Source organism: Prionailurus viverrinus, chromosome A2 (genome assembly GCF_022837055.1).
Source record: "Prionailurus viverrinus isolate Anna chromosome A2, UM_Priviv_1.0, whole genome shotgun sequence".
Classification (NCBI taxonomy): domain Eukaryota; kingdom Metazoa; phylum Chordata; class Mammalia; order Carnivora; family Felidae; genus Prionailurus; species Prionailurus viverrinus.
The window spans coordinates 32044138-32050826 of record NC_062562.1 but is presented as its reverse complement, the minus strand read 5'-3'; positions in this window follow the sequence as shown (position 1 = coordinate 32050826).

Below are 6689 nucleotides of genomic sequence, written 5' to 3'. Positions count from 1 at the left end.
TGTTTATAGTCATGAAATTTATCAGTAAAAGAAAGGCTTGCCTGGTTTTTTATTGGTATCGTGTTAATATTGTAATAACAATAATTATCACTTTAAATTTTTTTAACGTTTATTTATTTTTGAGACAGAGAGAGACAGAGCATGAATGGGGGAGGGGCAGAGAGAGAGGGAGGCACAGAATCCAAAGCAGGGTCCAGGCTCTGAGCCATCAGCCCAGAGCCCGACGCGGGGCTCGAACTCATGGACGGCGAGATTGTGACCTGAGCCGAAGTCGGACGCTCAACCGACTGAGCCACCCAAGCGCCCCAATAATTATCACTTTAAAAGTTATTTAAGCAAAGTTTGGGGATTGGCATGACTTTATTTTTTCATTAAAAATGACGCTTATGATATTTGTTTGAGAAACGGTATTGTTGAATGTAAAAGCTTGCGCTTGAAATAAGCACATGAAAAAATGCTTAATATTATTGGTTACTGGAGGCATGCAAATTGAAACCACAGCACAGTATTACCACATGTCCATCAGAGTTGTTACAATGAAAAACACTAACCCATACCAAGTGTTGGTGAGAATATGGAGCCAGTGGAACTCTCGTGCGGTGCTGGGAAGAGTGGAAAATGGTGTAGTCACTCTGGAAACCAATCTGGTAGTTTCTCAAAGAGTTAAAGACAATTAATGTATGACCCAGCCATTCCACTCCCAGGTATTTATGCCAGAGAACTGAAAGCATATATTCACACAAAGATACTATCTGAGTGCTCATAGCCGTGTTATTTGTAATCGTCTCAAACTAGAAATAATCTATATGTTCATCAACAGGTCAGTCGATTAACAAATGGTGGGATAGCTGTACAATGGGTTATTATTCAGCAGTAGAAAGGCGTGAACCATTGATACACCCTACAACATGGATGTATCTCAACATCAATGTGCTGAGTAAAAGAAAACAGCCAAAAAAGGTACACAGTTTATGGTTGCATTTATATAAAACTCTAGAAAATGCGAATCAGGGTGTATGTAGGGACAGAAAGATCGGTGGTTGCCTGGGGGTGGGGTGGGCTCAGGGAGAGAGGGATGACAAAAAGCATGGTAAAGTCGGGGAGAAGGATCAAATCTTTTCTTGATTGTGGCCATGATTTCACAGATGTAGACAATTCACAACTCACCACCTCATCCCCTTTAAGTACTCATATTTATCTTATGTCAATTATAGTTCAATAAAGGTGTTAAAAAAAAACCCACAGTGTCCCAAAACGTGCCACCAGGCAGGCTTGGTTTTTAATGTCAGCTTTGCCTCTCACTATTAACGTCAGCGTGGGGAAATTGCTTCATTTTTTGAGCGTCAGATGTGAAACGGATATACTACCTACCCCAGAAGGCTGTCATACAATCAAGTGAAATATGTGCCTTCTAGCAAAGTACTCAGTACGTACTGAATACCCAGGACGGGGTATTATCCCCACCCTGGAGTGGGTATTGTACCTAGCAGAAAGCAATGTGGGTCATACGCGTAAACATCTACTCTCTAGTTTCTGGAGATCATAGCACATTCCGTGCACTTCTGTGAATACTTCATTATAAATGTACTGCCTTCCACCTAAGAATCTTGTATGCATAGATACTAACAATAAAAGCACCCACTGCCCAGGCTGCATGCTATGTTAGGGCAAACAGAATCTCCGGGCATGAGAACCAGGTATCAGTGTTTTGAAAGCTCCAAGGTGACTCAGCTGTACAGGGACATGAGAGAACTCCATCTCTGTGCTCCTCAAGGTCTCATCCTTAGACCAGCCACATAGCATGTGGCAGTTTCATAGAAACGTGGCATCTCAGGCCCAAGCCAGATCTGCTGAATGAAAAGCTTCATTTTTAACAAGAACCCCAGGTGATTTGTGTGTACGTGAAAGATTGAGAAGCAATAGGAGAGATAATCCTAGGGGGTCTTTCTGTCAAACACTGTGCCAAATTTTTTAGTATGGTGTGATAATATCCCGTTTTAAATCTTATTGGGAAGAATCAAGGGGACCAGAAGATTACACCTCAGAGAGAGAGGAAGTTCAGTGAAAAATTTGCTAGAGGCATTGCTTACTTCCCAGAACAGAAGGCCCTCAATTAGGCCTTTAGAAAATGATAATCTGGGATGACTGGGGACGAATTGACCTCAACAGAAACTCTGTATTTATATACTTACCAAATGGCTTCATTTATGAGGTTCATTTTCAGACACTTTCCAAATGCTGCAATTAACACTTAATAAATTTTCCTTTCAGAAACCTGATTTCATGGGCCAATATTTTAGTTTGATTGTAACCAATCAAACTAAATTGTCTGTGTGCTAGGCTTTGTGCAAGAACTTTTACTATACTGTCTCATTTAACCCCCATATAAGCCTACGAAACAGTTACCATCAGGAAACTCATTTTTGTAAATAAGGGCAGCATGATATAGGGAACTCAGTGACTTGCCCAAGGTCCCATCTGGCTGGAAATTGGCAGCACAGGGATTTGAATCCATGTGTGTGTAGATCAAAGCTTTTGTGTGTGCCAAGGCTAATTATAAAGAGATAAGTGAAGAGTATGATTCTGGAGTCAGCCCACAATATAATAAGGATTCCAGTTCCTGGGGTTCCTGGGTGGCTCAGTCAGTGAAGCGTCAGACTCTTGATTTTGGCTCAGCTCATGATCTCACAGTCGTGGGATCGAGCCTTGGGGTCGAGCCCTGGGGTCGAGCCCTGTGTCCGGCTCAGTGCCGAGCGTGGAGCCTGCTTGGGATTCTCTCCTTCCGTCTCCCTCTGCCCCTCCCACACGTGTGTGCATGTGTGCTCTCTCTCAAAAAATTAAAAAAAAATGAAAAATACATTTAAAGAAACATAGAAAAGGAGGGAAGGAAGGATGGAAGGAAGTCAGAATGACTTTGCTGCATATAACATGACTGTGAGGCAGGAGAGAAGATCCATAATGCTCCAGCGGACTAGCAGAGATCAAGTAATAATTCTTATGGACAGGAGCACAGCATTCAACCTCCCCCCAGCCCCCCAACTTAGAAGGCTCGGAGTAGGGAAAATAATGTAGATAGGAAGGATGGAGTTGTAGGAGAGATGGAAGCATTGATCACAGAATGTGCCCGCTTTACATCTTTGCCTAAATTGAGTGATACGTGTAACTATCATGTCTGGCATATGGCCTGACATCTAATAGCGCTTAAATGGTCACCATCACTAGACCCAAGGACAGATCCATTGTTACTGTTTTCTCTCAAACAAGAGCCTCTGTAGAAACCAGCTATCTTCTCTTTTTCCGAAAGAAAGTCACTTCAAACTAGAAGCTCAGCCCCACCCAGCACGATCCTAACTTTATATCAAAGGTTATGAAATACCTCTGTGCAATTGCTCTCCTGTAATTCTTTTCTTTATCTAATGTAATTTTTACTGTCACTGAGTTTTAAACATACCTCTTAATTAAACAAGAAACACATATTTTTGTGGAAAAAGAGAAACACGTATAAGCAAAGCTAAGGAAAAAAATCTAACTCCAATCTTTTGCTGTTTAGTATTTAGGTAATGGACAATGTTACTATTATAAATAGTGCTGACGTGACCATTCCCATCTGCAAATTTTGTGTATATCCTTTATTATTTCACTAGGATATATTCTGCCAGCGGAACCATCAAAGCCAACTGTCACCGGTTTTGGTTGTGACCTCTAGCACTAGATTTGGGGGAGAAACCCCAGGTAGAAACTTATCTCTGTCATTGGGGGAAATGACTTGAGAAGTGGTGAGAATGTGCCCTTTCTGATTTATACCTACTTTTTCCTGAGACTGAGTCTGCTCTGGGGTGTCTCAGAGGTAACATTTCAAAATGGTATTTGGGAAACGCACCTAAGAAAAATGCCCAAGGACTGCCTTTTCAATTCTTCAGATTTTCCCCCAGGGTTTCCTGCATAGCTGCCTTTGGGCTCCAAGTCTGAAATGCCAATAGGAACCATGATCTCTCTATTGAGTACAAAAGTTTCTTCCTTCTTCAAGAGAACTCAAACTACTATTTTAGGCACTTTTGCACAGCTTGAATTGTGGAAAATTGTATCATTTTACCATCAACAAAGACAAAGGTGCTCATATTGGTCATCCCAGTGATTAATAGAGCATCAGCACGGACAGATGCCAGATCTAAGCCAACCAATCACACTGAAAGTATTTTCTCTAAAAGCAAAGTGAAAATTAGAAAGAAAATCAATTCTTTTCACTCGGAAAAGAAAGGACATAGATGAACATTGTGGGGCTTACCATTGGGAAAAACTCACCTCTGTCTACCAAGATAGCATGATCAGTGATGGATGAGTTCCCCACAAGCTGAGGAAAAGACAAGCATCTTGGAGGTCCTAAATCAATTTGGTGTTAAGGACCTCAGATTATTTGTGCTGCCTTCAAATTACCTATAAGGAGAGAGATGTAGCTGCTGACTTGGAAATTAAGGCTTTAAAATATTCTCCAGTGGTTCTTGGGGGGAATTCTATAACATGTTTGTAGCAGTGTCTCCAGTTTTGTGGCCCAAAATGGACCTCTAGCCTCAACACTCAGCTGACTTGTGTTTTTGCAAGGCTCTCAAGTGTCCAGCAACAAAGAGAGGTAGTCTAACCACATAGCAAAACAGGATTCCCATTGTCAGCCTCTTGTGTATAGTATTTGGCCAGCTGAGATGTTTTCATCGTGTGATCTTTATAAAACACTTACGTGGAAAACCTGAACCTACAAATGTGTTAGAAATGGCAAACTAATTTTTTTGTGAGATGGGCGGATATGTAAGGCACTTCACAAGAGGATGGCCGAGTGGACAATCAGTATTTGAGAGTATTTGAAAGGTGCCCAACATCATTCATGACCATAGAAATGCAAATTAAAACCACAATGAGATGCCACTACAAATCCACCAAAATGAACTTGATCTTAGCCAAAAGACCAAGAAGCGATACAAATCCACCAAAATGGCTAAGAGTGACTGCACATCAGAAAGTTGAAAACATGTATGTATGTCTCATGGCTCAGTAATTTTACACTAAATGTGTTAAATATCCCAAAAGAATGTGTTCACACATACACTGAAAGGCAGATAGAAGAATGTTCATAGAAGTGCTATTTTTAATAGCCACAAAATTAGAATCAGCCCAATCTGATCAACAATAAAATGGATTTAAAAAGTGCATTACAGGGGCGCCTGGGTGGCGCAATCGGTTAAGCGTCCGACTTCAGCCAGGTCACGATCTCGCGGTCCGGGAGTTCGAGCCCCGCGTCGGGCTCTGGGCTGATGGCTCAGAGCCTGGAGCCTGTTTCCGATTCTGTGTCTCCCTCTCTCTCTGCCCCTCCCCTGTTCATGCTCTGTCTCTCTCTGTCCCAAAAATAAATAAACGTTGAAAAAAAAATTAAAAAAAAAAGTGCATTACAGTTATACAGAAATCCAAAAACCATAGAGTAAATACTGCGTGATTCCATTTTATGTAGTCAAAACGCTACCCAGACTGATTAAGGTGTCAGAGGTCAAGATAGTGGCTACCTCTCATGGGGGAGGGGGAGTGACTGGGAGAGAGCAGGACAGAAGCTTCTAGAATGCTGGTTACATTCTATTTCTTGCCTGATTACATGAACATGAACAACTTGCAAAAATTCATTAACCCATACACATATATGTGGGGCATTTTTGTGCATGTATGTTATACTTCACTGGAATAATTTACTTACCTAAATAAAAAAAAAAAGGTTGCCATGAGCGATGCCTGATACATCAACAGGCCATCTCATTTTACCAGGTGAAGAAAAGGGCTATGATTGATTCAAGGATAATGGTTTTTATAATTATATCTTATTTTCCTCACTAAATGTAAGATGAAAATTTGTGGGCAAACACATTTTGCTAAATTGAATCTTGTTCTTTAAGGAGACCCTGCGATGAATCCATTTGACAAGGTCCTTGCTCTCTAATTCATCTTGTCTATGAACTAAGACTTCCAGTCATTAAGCTTGCTCCCCGAGAAGAGGACCCGGATGGCTTCAAATATGGGTCATTGGCTGTTGCTTTGTTCTTATTTATTTCTCTATTTACCCATTATTTAAAGTTAATCTATATCCTCAAATAGCATCTACATTCACCACTGTATTCATTTCCTGGGGCGGCCATAACAAATCACTACAAACTGGATAGGTTCAAACAACAGAAATGTACTCTATCATGGTTCTGGGGGGACAGAAGTCTGGAATCAAGGTGGTTAAACTCCCTGTGAAGCCTCTAAAGGGGAATATTGGTCTTTTCCAGTTTCTGGTGGCTCCTGGTATTTCATAGCTTGTGACCGCAAAAGTCCAGTCTCTGCCTCTTCTTCCCCTAGCGTTCAGTTCTCTGTGTGGCTCTGAGTTCTTTCCTCTTTTTTTTTTTTTTGTTAAGTTTATTTATTTTTGAGAGGCGGGGGGTGTGGAGAGGATGAATGGGGGAGGGACAGAGAGAGAGGGAGACACAGAACCTGAAAGAGGCACCAGGCTCTGCACTGTCAGCATAGAGTCTGGTGTGGAGCTCAGACTTGGAACCTGTAAGATCATGACCTGAGCCAAAGTCGGACGCTTAACCTGCTAGACCACCCAGGTGCCCCTTTTGCCTCTTCTTAAAAGGAAGAAGGGCCACTCTAAATCCAGGTTTTTATATTGA